The sequence below is a fragment of the Carlito syrichta genome, unplaced genomic scaffold (genome assembly GCF_000164805.1).
Source record: "Carlito syrichta isolate Samal-C Ts95f unplaced genomic scaffold, Tarsius_syrichta-2.0.1 Scaffold301637, whole genome shotgun sequence".
NCBI lineage: Eukaryota > Metazoa > Chordata > Mammalia > Primates > Tarsiidae > Carlito > Carlito syrichta.
In genome coordinates this window covers 48,824-65,990 of record NW_007245733.1, presented here as the reverse complement: position 1 = coordinate 65,990, position 17,167 = coordinate 48,824, and the positions used below count along the sequence as shown (strand labels likewise).

The 17,167-nt window shown below is 35.2% G+C and overlaps 1 protein-coding gene and 1 pseudogene across 1 annotated transcript in view; both read right to left on the bottom strand.

The window, feature by feature from the left end:
• The window catches only part of LOC103257308, a 4,535-nt pseudogene extending 2,708 nt beyond the window's left edge, over positions 1-1,827 (bottom strand).
• Positions 1-17,167, bottom strand: part of LOC103257309 (regulating synaptic membrane exocytosis protein 2) — a gene marked incomplete at its 3' end in the record, with an annotated part of 156,620 nt that overhangs the window by 122,377 nt on the left and 17,076 nt on the right. The gene's annotated exons all lie outside the window — the stretch shown is intronic.

Below are 17,167 nucleotides of genomic sequence, written 5' to 3'. Positions count from 1 at the left end.
GGTGGCAGTGGGGAGGAGGCGCGGTGGGGTGGGCTGGCACCGTAGCCGCCCCCAACACGCGCTGCGCTTCCGGAATCACGGGTTCAACCTTTTTGATAAATATTTAGTAATATGTCTCAAAAGCTTTTCAAAAATGTTCAAAATCTAAGATAACCCTAGAACAATTTTCACCAAATATTTGTACTGGTGAACTCTGGGTAAGAACGTCACAGATTTTTTTTTCCATTATACTTTGTGATACACTAGTCACAAGAAAAGCCCAAAGTTTAATCTACATACAGTGGAGAACTCTACAATTATACCAATCATTAACCATCACGTATTAAGTATGATGTTGGCACATTAACTCCTTCTTAGCAATGCTGAAGTAAATAAAATATTAGATTGTTTTCACGTGGTTACCTATACCATTAGCTGTGGTCTTGCCTTTAACAGTGAATTCCTAAAATTCTATAAACTCAAAATGTTTAGTTAGAACCATAAAACATCCAAATGAGAAGACAAACCAGAACATAGCACTAACGTCTTTACATTATCCTCAAAAGTATCTAAAGTATAAACTGTTAAATTAAAATTATTTGAAAAGTTTTGGATTACAAATGCCTAGTGGCTGTTAAGCTAAATGCCTTTAGAAAATTAACACAAACTCAAAAATTAAATGAAATAATCAAAATTGAAAAATTATGCTCTTCTAAATCAATAACAATACAAGTCTCTTGATGAGGCATGATCACTCGTGACATAGATTTTATAGTTGTAAAGATGTCTAGGTTTAGTTTTAATTTTTAAGAGTACCAAAGTATTTCTATTAAAATGCTCCATCCATGAAAATAACTAAACGTAAGTTTAAACATAGCTAGTAATGTTTAAAAATCATGATATTCAATATATATAATCCATAACAAAGATCTCTAAAATGCTAAAAGAATTTTTCATTCTATTAAAATGTTTCTCTGTAGTCCTAACTGAAACAACTGTGCCATCGCTTCCATTGCATTATTCTTGTTCCATTGACTATCTGAAGTATCTGACTGATAAAAATGTAAGTGTTATAAGAAGGATGGTCCAGAGAACAACCATTTTGAAAAATGGTATCTTCCTATGTTTTGCAAATTAAAGTCTTCTGTTGTAAATATTTTCCTGAAGCAAGGATCATAGTACAGTTCACCTAAGGGACAATAAAGAAGTAAAGAAATAAAAGGCAGATAATGGAATTCCTAACAAAAGGGCAGAAAAGAAGTTATTCAAAAATGGTAATTTTGGCCTATGCTTCAACTTAAGGTGAACCATACAACATTTTCAGGAACAGAAGAGAGGAAGAATATCCTAAATCTAAATAAGTACACTACAAATCTAAAGATTACCAATATGTTTCTACTCACAAAATTTCAGATAAAAATCAGAAAACAGTCCAAAATCCTTATATTAGTTTTCATAATCAGTTTTTTTTAACAAAAATGTATTGATGCCCAGTTGTTTTCTGATGTACAAAAAGGTTTTATACTATTTCACAGGGATTGAACCCCTAGCTCTAACCACTGCTGCAGAACAGACTTGTAACAGAAACAGTTCTGCCATCTAATTCAGAAAGGAAAGGGAATGCACAGTGAACACCATTCATACAAATGTGTAAAGTCTCACCATCATTATCATCTTTCACTCTTCTTTCTAGGCCAGAAATATAAGGGCTAATCCTACCGTGCTTTGCCTGGAGCTGCATTATTCTGAAAAGTATTACTACATTCCCTCAACAATCCAGTGCCGGAGCAGCTCTTAAGAGCAGTTCCCACACCTAAAAGCTGGCAACAGCAGAAATACCTTTCCCATCGGACGCAAGAGTTAGTTTATAGAGTACCAAACCTAGACTTAATTCCAGAATGAGAATGCGAATGTCCAGTGAGGCATCTAGAGAGTCTATTAGAAGAGACCCAAGATCGCTGAAAAAACAAATTGGTACGTCTGTTTAGTGTTAGGACTGCTATGTTCAAGTATATATTCCCTTGATAACTATTAAGAGAACCACTGAGAGCAGCACTACATTTCAGAGAGCTGTATCAACAAGAATAAGATCCAACTCCACCTCTAATAGCTACATTCACCAGGAGCCGTACTATAAGGAATGTTAATAGCCTTCAGAATGCAAGGTCTTACACCTAAGCTTACAAACTGCTTCCACAGCCACCTCTGCTACCTAGTAACTTCCAAGTGCACCTAGATTCTTCAGGAAATAAATACTAACTGCATATTTTTATTATATAAAAACATTAGAAAATAATCGCAACAACCATAAATGTGTTTCAGCAAAATATGGGAACAAACAAAATACTATGCTATGGTATTGGCCTCTAAAAGTGTCCACTCATAATTTTTCCCTTTCTTTCATATAATTCCTCTCTACTTTTATACTATAAAAGGGAGGGGCATTTTCTCCCACAGACTACCTATCCATAAATACAAGTATTTATTTTAGCTTTGACATTGGCTGTCAGAAAAAGTGCTTTAGAAGCTTTAAGAACACCAGGATATATTAATATGCTGGACTATAGTAATCTTTTCACTATATGTATATGAAAACACCATGATGTAGACCTTAAATAAATACAATAAATTTTTAAAAGGACATCATTAGGTTCGATACTGAAGAAAAAGTTATTTACATAAAGGTATAACAATAAAGTTAAAGTACTTTGTTTTCACTAGAATTCACATCTTACACAATACTTTAAACTAGAATATAGTCCATCACTGCCAGCTCTATAATACATTCAATTAAACATGCAGCTAGTAGCCAGCTGCTTGCCCTGAGTGTAAATGGGAAACTGATTTGGATCATAACTGCTTGACTCTTTCCCACTGCCCACCTTTTCCTTTCTTTCTCTTTAACTTTCCCTGCCCATCTTCTAGGTCTGTCAGCGTAGTTCAAGAGGCCACTATAGAACTACTATAACTGCCTCTAAAGAGGCTTGGCTTAGAGGCAATATTAATTAGAGGTGGTTCTGATGGGCTTCTTTTTTCCCCCCCTATTTCAATATAGGTAGAACCTTGAGCCTTTGGAGAGCTACAGAAGAGTTAACTGGTTGAAATTAGTCCTGTGACAGGCTCATCTACTTTGCTGTTCTTAAATGGATTCAAGCAGAGGACGTAAGGGATTTGTATAAAGAAAGACTGAATTATTCAGAAGATAAGGTTAGCTGACTCGTAAAGTTTGTTCAGAATATTATGCTGAATCCCAAAAGCCTTCTGAGCCCATCATGCTATAATTACAAAAGGGATTTCATCAAGACTACCATCTCAGATTTCCCAGGACTTTTGGCCTCAACCTATATTTTGTAGGACTTCAGCTTCCTGCCAAATGACCGCCTATATATTGTGAACGTACCCAGGCATATCAAACATGCTTCCACAGTCCTCTAATTCTTCTACTCACACATCCTCTTCAGTGGTGTGTGCTGATTATAAAGTCATTGAGAATGGAGCCTCCTCGTGTGCTGCTGCCCTCAGTCTGAATCCCAGCTCCTGGCCAAAGGTAGTGAATCTCAAGTCTGCAGCAATTCAAGGTGCTGTGTTTTACGCAGGTATTGGGGAAAGAATCACTGTTCAAAATTAACTCATTCATTCAACAAGTATTTAAGTACTGACTAACGTCTCATAGATACTTATCTAAGGAAAGAACGAAAAGGGGTGAGGGAGGAAGGGAATGAACAAAGGAAGGAAGGAAACAGAAAAGGAAGAAGAAAGGACCCTATCCATCTCCTATGTGAGTTTTGCTCTGTAGTCTAAAAGGAAAAGAAAGACTAAGTAATTGTATGTGTTATTGAGAATTATGATTACAAATGTCAAGAAAAGTTGTAACAGTTAGTCTTGAAATAGTCTTGTAGTTCAGAAATTCAGCCAAAGCTCTCCTAGAAAAAGTACCATTCAAGATGAGAACCATGGAATGAAAAGAGTTACCCAAGCCAAGATGGGACAATGAGTATTCCAGATACAGAGTACAGAATATACAAAGATCAAGAGATGACACTGATTATGGAATAATCAAAGAATTAAAAGAGGTCAATTCAGGCAGAAATCAAGCAGCCATGTCCTACAGGACATTTAAAACCATTATTTTGATTTTTAATCAAATCCATAAATAATGCTTTGTTTTGCTGCAACAACCCTCTTTGAATCAATAGATTCATCAAGTCCTATAGTCAGAATGGAGAAAATTCAGGAATTAGCAAGACACATATAGGAGGAAATACAGCCATAACTACACCAAAATGTCACCTCACTGCATGTGGATACAGGGTGATAACTTAGAAAGCGAATGCATTATTCCAAGCAAGATTTTAGTTGGCTTGGATTAAAGTGATCATAGTAAGATGAAGAAATAAAAACAGACTAAAAAGGAAGATGTTGAATCAACAGTACTTAGTGATTGATTAGCCATGGGAGTGAGAGGTAGTGTATGACGGTCAAGAGAGGAATGAAAAATAACTCTCAAATTTCTCTCTTAAGAAACCAAGCAGATGGTCTTAAAATTTGCTGAGACGGAGAATGCCAAAGGAGAAGCAGGTTAAGATAGAAGGAAGGGGCAGATGATGAGCTTTTGAATTTGAAGTGCATGCAAGATAGTAAAACAACAGAAGAGTAAGTAATTGGATATGTCACTCTGGAGTTCAGAAGAAAAGTTCTCATGTGAAGATATAACTTCAGGAAGCATCAACATCTTAGCAGTGATTTTAAGCAAGTGAATGAGATCACCAAGGGACAAAATATAAGATTACCAAAAAAAATGACAAAAAAGAGGTCTAAGACAGAGCACTAAGAAACTAAGTTCCACATTAAATCAAGTAAAGAAGGGGAAGCCAGTGAAGAAAATAGAAGAGGAGCAAGCATAGAGGCAGGAAGAAAATGAGACTGTGGTGGCCTAAAAGCCAATAAATTACAGTGTTTCAAGAATAGTATGATCAACTCTTATATATTCTGTCATCTGTAGTGAGTCTAAAGAATTGCAACTTGCTAGCTGTACCTCAAAACAATTCTTCCAAAAATAGTTCATTGGGCCTGAAATCACTTACTCCATAGGACCCAGATCTAGCTGATAAAAATGGTCTGGGAAAAGACATCTTCTTAGCGTCTTTATTCAACCCCCTTTTCTCCCTTGGTGAAAGGTAAGGAAATAACATTTTCAGCCTTGGTTCAGCCAAAACAGAAGACCTTATGTAAATAAACTCAGGCAAATCTAATCTTATCAATGTAAAAAACTATTTCAATCCAATCCTATCAATTAAAAAATTGATTTAAATTTAAAAATACAATTTATCTGACCTTTAGAAATGGACAGATCAGGATTAATCAGAGATCCTAGTTATTTAAAAGTGAAGGTGATTAAGCACCAACTTTGAAAAAAGAAAAGAAAGTGTAATATAAACAAGATTTATTCTATCTTTAACCGTCTATCAGTTTGGCTTCCCCAGTTGGAAGTCAAAAGGATATCTCAATATAACATGGTCAAACAGAATTTCTGATTTCTTCACTCAAACCTTTTCCTCCCCACTTGTTCCCATCTTAGAACAACACCATGATTTATCTAGGAGTTATCCTCGATATATTTTTCTCTTACGCTTCACCACACTAATCTATCAGTAGATTCAACTTTACCTTCAAAATTGAACATAAATCCTTCAGCATTTTCCATCACACTACTATAATTCTATTTCAGGTTACCATCATTTCTCTCATGGGCTACTTCAGTGGTCTCCTAACTTCTCTCTGCATCAGTCTTGTCCCCTACAACCCATTCTCCACACAAAATTGACCACACACACAAAAAAATAAATAATACCTTGTTTCTTACATGCTTAAACCCTACAATGATATCCTACCATATTTAAACCTCCTCATTTTATGGAAAGGAGATGAGATGCACTGTTTCATTCCAGGTTTTTTGTCCAAATGGTTGGTGGCAAAGTTAGAACTAGCATTCAGATCTTCCTGACTCACAGTTCAGGGCTCTTTACATAGCACTACCATGTCTCTGTTATTCAGCAGCATCTTATGGATGCTGTCATCTAAAATGTAAGTTAATGTTACAGCTTATAAGTGTACTCAGAATTTAAAAAGAAAAGATGATATGAAAGTACAAATAAAAAGACCAACTTCAGCCTTGGACATAAACATAACTCTAAAATCTCACATTTTCTGAAAGAATAAAACAACAAAACATAGATCAAATTATGTTTAGGCACAAGGGAAATACTGCAAGGGTGAAAGTCAAATCTTCATAATCTTCCCCACTCTTAAAACTCTAGTTCTTATTAAGCAAGATCAAATAGAATAAACTACTTTCATAACACTTTCCATAAAGAAGTTTTAAATCATACCTCAAAATGTTCAACTATGTCAAAACATTTATATAAGTGAATTTCAGATATATATCATAGAAGTGAAAAAGAGTTATTTTGCATCACTACAATTTTTATTCCTTACACTCCATAATCTTGCCATCTTGCTGCATTAAAAAATATTATAAACTTCTGAGAAATGTAACTAAAATTTGTTAATCTGCTCTATCAAGACAAATCAAGTCTTAAACAGAGAAAGGAAGACTAAATGGTGAAAGAGAGTAGATAATTAGAAAACTCAAGAAGAATTTTAATGAGGAAAAATAAAGTGAATACTAACATCTAAGAAATATGCAAACAAAAAATTCTCAGGTGGAAATATAAGAGAAAGAAGAAAAGAAAAAGTGGAAGGGAGATGCGTTAGTAGGGATGAGGCGGTCAACCTAAAGTTTAATCTTCTAGTTCAAGCATCATGTAATTAGGAAGGCACAGTGAGGACTGTTTCACCAATAACCTTCAAGACAACCTTGAAAGACCTTTCCAGACAGTTCCAAATCATACCTCAAAACTTGCAGCTTTGTCAAATAGTATATACTAGAAACTCACAGATATATGCCACAGATATAAAAATTGATGATTATAGGTAACAACAATTTTGACTCTCTATACTGTTTATTTTTGCTGACATAGTTGTATGAAAGAACTAGAATAGACAAAGATTACTAAGAAAAAATCTACACAGTACACTAATTTTCATAACAATAAACTGCATCCAAATCTTAGGACAATAGTATATTTAATGTGTATTGTGCTACCTTGAGATGCAAGAGACTAATTCATTCTCAGGATTCCAAGGAATAAAAAGATCACACAAAATTAAAACAAAAACACTTGAGAGAAGTAGGTACTGGTATAATAATATGTATGTGTTAAGCATTACACATACATAAAACACATATATAAAAATGGACGGACATAATCTTCTTAAAATGAGAACATTTCTTACTAGTGGAAAAATATGGTTTAAAAACTCTTCCTGAATTTTAAATCAATGACTACAGCACCTTTGAAGGTAAATACTGCAGTCAAAATATGCCAGGATGATTTAAAGGAAAATCATATATATATACATATATATACATATGTATGTGTGTGTATATATATTTTACACACACACACACAACACACACACACACACACACACACACACACACACACACACTCCTACCTATTTCTCCTAGAAACTAGAATCTTTTCAGCAAGAATCTTTCATATTTTCTTACCAAAGGTAGCAGAAATAAACCATACAGACAAGGACAAAAGCAGAAATCAAACCTTATAGACAAGGACAAAAGCAGAAATCAAATGAAAAATGATCAAGGAAGCTGAGAGAATTCCATATAGTTAGGTTACCTTATATAGTCCTGCCCACATACAATTAAATATTCTATTGGTAGTGGAGAAGGAGACCACTTGAAATTTAATCTCAAATTTAGGGGTTCTCAAAAGTGTAATCCCAATCCCAAATCTCTTTCACAAGATCTGCAGAGTCAATCTTATATTCACAGTACTAAAATTTTGTCTTTTTTGACTCTCATTCTTTCTTGGGTATACAGGGTCTAGTTTTCTAGAGGCTAAATTAATGTGTGGTATCTCAATACATTGAATACAGAAGCTGTCTTCCACTAAATCAAACATTAAAGGAATTTTCCAAATATGTAAAATAATGCCATTTTCCTCACTAAGTTTTTCTTTCTTTCTTTCTTTCTTTCTTTCTTTCTTTCTTTCTTTCTTTCGGGAGGGGTGGGGGGAATATGCTGTGTTAGTTTTCCATTGCTACAAAACAAACAATCACAATTTCAGTGGCTTTATAAAAGCATACATTTAGGGTGGGCGGGCAGACCAAAAAAATAACAAAAAAGCATATATTTGACATGTAATATACTACAGTTTCTAGGCCAGTTTCTTACAGGGCTGTAACCAAGGTGTCAGCAGAGCTAGACCATGCTTCTGTCTAGAGCTAGACCATGCTTCTGTCTAGAGCTCAGGATTCTTTCCCAAGCTCATGTGATTGTTGGCAAAATTCAGTTCCTTGAGTGCTGGGGTCCTCACTTTCTTGCTGGCTGTTGTCCAGGTGCTCTCAGCTCCTAGAGTCCCTCACCCCTCTGAGCCCTGACATATCGCTCTCTCACAGCCCTTTTACAACATGGTAGTTTATCAAAGCCAGCAGACAAATCTCTTGCTCCAACTGAAGACATAATCCTACCTAATGTAATGTAATTATGTACTTGGCTATTCTAACATCTTTATCATACACTACTATCTAGAAGCAAGTCACAGGTTTTGTACATAACCAAGGAAGGGTACGACTCATTGTAGGTCAACTTTTAGAATTCTGTCTGCTGCATGTGGTTAGTTGTCATGCAGTGGCTTTACTAGTCTTTCAAAATTAATAAGTATATGTTTTAAATTTAACTCAATTTTTATTTCTAATGTAGTGTCAATAAATATAATACACATAAACAAAAGTTCTTTGAACTCCTCGTTTTTAGGATTGCCAAGAGGTCTCAAGACCAAAAAGTTTGACAACCACTACTCTAAGTTGCCTCTTACATTTGACACATGATAAAAGATAAGAAAATTTACTTTCTGAAAGTAGTATTACTTGCAAGTCACCAATATAAATGAAATTTTAAATTATGGTAAATATCCAAGTTATTCAGTTATTCAATACCATTTAGTGTTAACATTTGAACTATGATAATTATAGTTGTATATGTTTAAATATTCCCCACCCAATCTCACACATTATTTCAGAGAATTAAAGGAGCTAAGTCCTTGAATAGATAAAAATAGGATAGGTTTCTATGCACAGTTAGAGCAAGGATTGTTTATCTATAGTAACAAGTAGGAAGGCAAAGAATATGAGTGCAGATGCCTCAGTGTAAATGAATATAAAAAAATTCAGGCTAGATGCAGTGGCTCACACCTGTAATCCCAACACTTTGAGAGGTCAAGGCAGGAGGATTTCTTGAGGTCAAGGGTTTGAGAATTGCCTGGACAACATAGCAAGACCCAGTCTCTACAAAACAATTTTAAAAATTAGGCAGCTATAGTAGCACACACCTGTAATCCCAGCTACTTGGGAGGCTGAGGCAGGAGGATCACTTGAGCCCAGGAGTCTGAGGCTGCAATGAACTATGATTGTACCACTGCACTCCAATTTGTACGACAGAGCGAGACCCTGTCTCAAAAAAAATTTTTTTAAAAACCAAAGACTTCACCGTAATGTTGAATTCATGTTATTGTGAACTGATAAATTTAAATACCTAATTTCTTGAACAATTAAAAGTATGCAATAGGAAAATGCATCTTTATCTTTATTAAAAGTTTTGACCACAACTTCTTATTTTTTTAACTCTAGTGAAGTGGCTAGACCTTGTTTGAGCCCTGAAAAGACTATTTCTGCTCCATGAGCTTCAGTACTAGACAAGATAAACTGAGTGGCTGGTGCCTTAATCTCACCCTTTGATCTTTCAAAGTGTACTTCCCAACTGTTCATTCAAGGCCTGTCTTAGCACATCGGCTACAAAGGAAGAAAGCTTCCAGTGAAGCAAATAACAGATAAAATTTATTTCAAACCAGTTTCATTTATTACTACTTTATTCACTTTTAAAAGATCTAAATAAATACATCTACACTCACCAGATCCTACCCTTGAGTCACCTTGGTCTGGCTGCCCAATTTTGACCTTACATTACACCTTGGCCAATATGAGAACTGCTTCACTGGTGTGTATTGGGAGAATCAAGGGTTAAGGGAAGAAGTGGGTGAGATCCCTTAGTAGAAGTAAGTATACAGCATTAATATTGCCATAAAAGCCCAACTAGAACAATATATTCCCATAGTCCACTGTGCAGACTCACACATATACTTCTACTGACAATATATCTGTGGAAAAGGATTATATGAGCACATATGCAAATATCAATTAAGAACCCATGATCATTTGTTATGTTTTATATTTTAAATGCATGAATTAAGCTGTCTCAAAAATGGTCATTCTGGTGTTAATCTACAATTTTCTCAGCAACAGCTTAAAAAAGAGGGCTGTTGGCTAACAAAACCCAGCCTGGGCTAACAAATTACCCCCATTTTAATGCCTTTTAGCTTTTCTTTCCTTTGCTTCTAATTTTACTACTAAAGCCTTTTCCTTGATGTGATTATCAATATCAAACTATAGTTTATAAATGAATATATAGCACTCAAAAATGTTTATTAAAAATGATTTATAGGCTGTCAAAAATAGCAAGTAATAAGTAGTGTCTCGATCAATTAAATGCCATTGATAAGAGAATGAGCATTGGCTTATAAAAGCTGATGTAAGACTGAAAAACATTGCTTCAAAAGTGAATGATCTGCTTACATACTCTAAAAGAAGTGGGTAACAGTTTCCCTATAGTACATTAAAAGGCAAAGGAAAATAATTGATTGAATAACTCTGGATGAAAAGTAAAAAGTTACTAACTCCAGCCAGAGACAAAGAGTAATGATCATGGAAATTATCCCCAAGGTACTGGCAGATGGGTGAGTTAAAACTAGAATAAAATATAGGCCTAAGATATAGATCAGTATAGAACATGGAAAAGGTTTAGTTGAAAAGGAGTACTCTATCAAAATGTCTTATTCTGTCTTACTATTTTAAAAAGAAAAAAAGAATAATTTTCAAATGATTAGTGAGACATCAACATAATAAATATAGCTACCATGGGTATATTTTACTGGACTGAAAAAATATTTATATGCTCAAAATTAAATAAGTAGACTGAACATCTTTATATCCATTGAAGAAACTAATTTCATAGATTTTCAAAACCTAGCTACAAGAAAACTCCAGGCCCAAATGAAACCAGAGGCAAACTCTCTCAAACATTTAAAGAAGAAATAATAATAGCTCTACAAAAACTCTTCCAGCAAACTGAAGATCATCTTAGGAGGTCAGCATCCTCAATAATGAAACCAATGATAATTAAAAAGAAAAAGAAACTATATAACACTCTGCCTCGTGAACATAATTTTTTAAATTTTGTAACAAAATTTTGGTAAATCAAATCCATCACTATATAAATAGAATAATACCATCATGACCAAGAGAAGTATCCCAGAAATGTAAGGTTGGTACAACATTTGAAAACAATGAGTATAACTCACAATATAATAGACTACCAAAGAAAAACCACATGATTCATTTCAATAGAAGCAAGACAAAACTGGCAAAATTCCCCAACCATTCATGAAAAATTATCAGCAAACTAATAATAGAAGAGAATTCTCAGCCTGATAAAGAGCAGCTATAAAAACCTACAGCTATCATCACATTTAATTGTGAAAGACTCAAAGCATTCACCCTAATGTAGGAAACAAGGCAAACACGTCACTTTCACCACTTCCATCTAACTTTGTACTGGAAGTACTAGCCAGTAAAACAGGATAGGAAAAGGAAATAAAAAGCTTGCACTTGAAAATTGAGAGAGAGAGAGAGAGATCAATCTTCATTACAAGTGATGCAATCATCTATGGAAAAATCCCAAAGAATGTTTTTAAAAAACATAGAATCAACCATGCTGTCCATCAAAACTGGACTGGATTAAAAAAATGTGGTACATATACATGAAAGAATATTAGGCAGCCATAAAGAAGGACAAACATATGACCTTTGCAACAACTTGGATGGATTTAGAGTGTATCATACTTAGTGATCTATCACAGAAACAAAGAGTACCACATGTTCTCACTCATAAGCAGACCCTGAACATTTACCATAATACTATAAGAAAGGGATTGGCAGTAGCAGTATACTGCTGGGGGTGGGGGGTGGGGGGAGACACACCATCAATAAGCGTACTTGATTTCAAACCAGACAAAGTGGGGACTAAAGGGAGGCCCAAACTTCACCTGTTCAATGACTACTTGTACACCTAATCCTGACTTGTACCTCATATCTTTAAAAAAATTTTTTAAACGTTTTAATTACAGTGTGGTATTGTCACAGGATAAATAACAGACCAATAGAACAGAATAGAGAGCTCAAAAATGGTCGAATTACATATAGAAGTATGTATGAAGAAAGGTAGTACCAAAAACCAGGGGTTTGAGAACAAGTTGTCTAATAGTTGCTGCTGGGAACAATGACTCACTGTATGGGAAAAAATTAACTTGAACTCAGTTTAAGATACACATCGGAAAGGTAAAAAGATAAAACTAACAGTAGAAGTGTCAAAGAGTATTGGAATACTAAGGAATTTTGAATGAGAACTATTTTATTTTATTTATCTTTATTTTATTTTATTTCTTTATTTTATTTTATTTTATTTTATTTATCCTTTGAGAAAGGGTATCACTCTATCACCCAGGCTGGAGTGCAGTGGTGCAATCATAGTTCACTGTAGCCTTGAACTCCTAGGCTCAAGCGATCCTCCAAAGCATTAGGACTACAGACATGAGCCATCATATATGGCTAAATTTTTAAATTTTTTGTAGAGATAGGGTCTTGCTCTGGTGCCCATGCTGGTCATGAACTCTTGGGCTCAAGCGATCCTCCTACCTCAGCCTCCCAGAGTGCTGGGATTATAGGTGTGAGTCACTCACTATTCGCAGACAGAACTTACTTCTTAATCATGACTAAAAGATGACAAACCACACAATTTAAAAGTAGTGAATTTACTACATAAAAACAAAAATATCTACTCAACAAACAAATAATGAACAAAATTAATGGAAAGCTAATTGCTTTCAACTACATAAATAATATAAATGAACAATTAACAGTAATAGCAATCCAAATAGTTAATATGTATATGAAGGGATGCTTGGCATCAATGCAACAAAGAAATTGCAAATTAAAACACAAATACTTCTTCATATCCACCAGATTGGCAAAAATAAAAAGTCTTAATAATGTCAAATATCAGTAATGATACAGAAAATGACAAACACTCACACACTTCAAGTAGAAGTATGGACAGAGCCATTCTTGAGAACAAAACTAATAAAATAAAGTATATGTACCCTATGTCACACTGATTATATACCCAGATACACAGACTACAGAAAAATTCTTGCATAGACCCATAGGAGATATGTATAAGGATGTTCATTCTTCATAGTAATGAAGAGTTTTGACCCAGCCTAGATTGTCCATCACTATAGAATGTCAAATATAGTAGATATGCACAGGGGAGGAGTATGCATTAGTTTTCTATTGTTACTATAAAAAATTACCACAGATTTATTAGTTTAAAACACCAGTTTGTTGCCGGATAGCCTTGTAGGTCAGAAGGTCTCATTGGACTAAAATCAAGGTGTCAGCTGATTTTTCTTTTTGGAGGTTCTGGCAGAATCCATTTTTTTGCTCATTCAAGTTGTTGGCAGAAATCAGTTCCTTGTGGTTGTAGGACCAAGGTCGTCGTTTTCTTGCTGATTATAAACTGAGGGTGGTTCCCAGCTCCAAATTCTTTGACTTGTGAGCCCCTTCCTCCATCTTCCAACTCAACGATGGCTAGCTGAATGCCTCTCCTGCTGTGAATCTCTCTTCCTTCTTCTATCTCATCTCTTTGAACCAGATAAAAAAAGTTCTCTACTTTTTAGGGATTCATGTGATTAGACTGGGCCCACATAGACAATCTAAGCTAATCTTCATATCTCTAGAACTATAACCTTAATCATACCTGCAAAGTCTCTAGCCATGCAAGGTAACATATTCATAGAAGTCCAGGGATCAGGGTGTAGACATTTCTGGAGGCCATTATTCTGTCTACTACAGATATAATGCGTCAGTCTGGAGCAACAAACATAATCCCACATAACTGAATCTTTTAAAACAGCAGGTTCACGTTTTTTGGCATCAGGGACCGGTTTTGTGGAAGACAACTTCTCCACAGACAAGGGGAAGGAGAATGGTTTGGGGATGATTCAAATTCATTACATTTATTGTGCACTTTATTTCTATTATTATTACATTGTAATACATAATGAAATATATAGCATCACCACCTCAGATCATCAAGCATGAGATGCTCATAAGGACTGCAACCTAGATCCCTCGCATGTGCAGTTCACAATAGGGTTCGCACTATTAGAATCTAATGCCACCGCTAGTCTGATAGAAGACAGAGCTCAGGCGATAATGTGAGCAATGGGTAGCAGTTGTAAATACAGATGAAGCTTTGCTAGCTAGACTGGCCGCTCACCTCCTGCTGTGTAGTCCAGTTCCTAACAGGCTTTAGATGGGTACCAGTTCATGACCTGGGGGGTTGGGGGCCCCTGTTTTAAAACATAAGATCTAAAGCTCCATTTCATTTATGTAATTTAAACACACAATGCAGCATTGTATATTATTACATAAAGATAGACATTTAGGTGGGGAAAAAAGCACAATAGAGGGATCTTACAGAGATCACCAAAGTGTCATAAACTGATAAATGTGATTAACAAAACTCACTGTATCTGAGAACCAAAATAAAATTAGTGGCTAAAGAATAACAAATAATTTACAAGCTTCTATACTATACAGACTTGCTTTCCTACTACTTTTATACCATACTGTATCTTCTGTCTTTAAAATTCCTTTATTATAATTTTGTTTCAGTTTTTACAAATCTACAAAACTTCTCCCAAACTACCATATTTGACTCCATTATTTAAATTTGCTCATTTAATTCTCCACTTTTAAAAAAATGTTTTATTTTAAAAATATGGGGTGCAGCCGGGCTCGGTGGCTCAGCCTGTAATCCCGCACCTTTGGGAGGCTGAGGTGAGTGGATTGCCTGAGCCCGCGGGTTCGAGACCCACCTGGGCAACTTGGCGAGACCTCATCTCTACAATAAATCAAAAAATTAGCCGGTCGTGGTAGTGCGCGCCTGTAATTCCAGCTACTCGGAAGGCTGAGGCGGAAGGATCGCCGGAGCCCAGCAGGCGAGGCTGCGGTGGCCGGGAGCGGCCACTGCACTCCAGTCTGGGTGACAGAGTGAGACTCCAACACACACACACAAAAATATATGGGGTGCAAATTCTCCACTTTTATATATCTTGAAATTATATTTTGTTACATTTATATTTGTCAGTTTCAAATATTTATGTTTATATAATTACATCATTGATCCTGACTTATAAGATTATACACTTACATGCCACAGAGCATCTTCTGCTCTCTTTGTATTTCTCCATATAAACTGTTATAAAGTAAAGTGCACACTCAGTAAACACTACAGACTAAGTACCTGAAGTACTATTTTCTGTGGTATAGTTCCACTGGGAAATTTCAATAAGTCTAGCAATGTGCAGCATTGTGTACTAGATATCACATAGAAAGCCTCTAAGAAGAATGAGACCACATCATATTTATTGTCCACATCAGGAAACTTTTGAGAGGGAAAAGGGTATTCTTATTTATTATGCTAAGATAACATGTATAAACCAGGACTGGCTGTGACAAACTGGGACTTAAGTCACCCTGTTTAAAAATAGAAGGACGTGGAAAAAAGTAAGATATTAAAGCAAAGTCTTTAAAATAAAGCTAAAATGTGACAGGTCAAAGAGACTAGATTTCTTTAAAAATATGCTAAAGCACTTAAAATGCTCCATCATCACTGCAGTTTCTAAGAAACAGTAGAATACTAGAACTCAATCTTACATGTAATCACAAGTGGTTTAATTCTTATATGCATGTTAACAAGGTTTTACAGGCAGGAAAAATCACCAAATTATTTAAATAAATTCAGTTTTTATAAACATGCAACAAGCATAATAAACTATAAGAAAAGATAACTGGTTGCCTACTAGACTTTTCAGTGATTTAATATATTTCAATTCATTTCAATTAATATTCAGTGAGTGTCTGCTATTTCTAAACCTTAACTAGGTATGTTTATAAGAAAGATGAAAAAAACAGTAAACCCTCAACTTGCTCAAAATTCAGTAAGAGAAAAAAGAAACATTAACAAGTATACTAAAGGCCAGTGGAAAATGCTTGAATAAATGCATCCTTGATAAGCAAAAATAGAATTCATGCTGGAAAACAGGAAAAATTCATGTAACTAGGGAGCTTGAATTGGGCAATGAAAAAAAAAAGTAAGATTTAAACAGATCCAAGGCACACCCTCACTTATGAATCTGGGCACTTGCTATTTCGCTGCCTGGAGTGCTCTTCCCTCAGATACATATGTCGTATTGCTCACCTCCTTCAAGTCTTAACTCACTGTTAAGCAAGGCCTTCCCTAACCTCCTATTTAAAATTATTAACTGTCTTCCTGCTCCCTCGAAAAACAATCCCTTTCCCTCCTGCCACATATTACTACTTTCCTGCATAACACGTGCCACCAGGACCCCAGAGGAGCCCAACTCCAGGTTGTGGTACTCACATCTTAGTGAATGGCGCCCCCTGGAGTTCTGAGCTGCACAGCCTGTGTAGCCAAGTGCACAGGCCTGAGGCTACACTGCTATCCAACACACTTGTTATTTCTTATTTCTTCGTCTTTCTCAATTCAAAAGTAATCTCCATGAGAGACTTTTGTCTATTTTTTTCATTGCTATTTCATCATCATCTAGAAATCTGACATACATTCAACAATAAATATTTAAATTAATACATGCATAGCTAGAATAGAATTCTAAATAAGAACAGCATGAGCAAATATTTGAAATTTGTAAAATGAAGAAATTTTAAAATTCATTGGTTACGGCTATGGCTAGATTATTAGGTTGCTTGAGGGAAAGGAAAAAAAAAGTAGTAGGAGATGAGGTGAAAAAGGACAGGTAATAGTGAGCCTCAAAAAGGAATA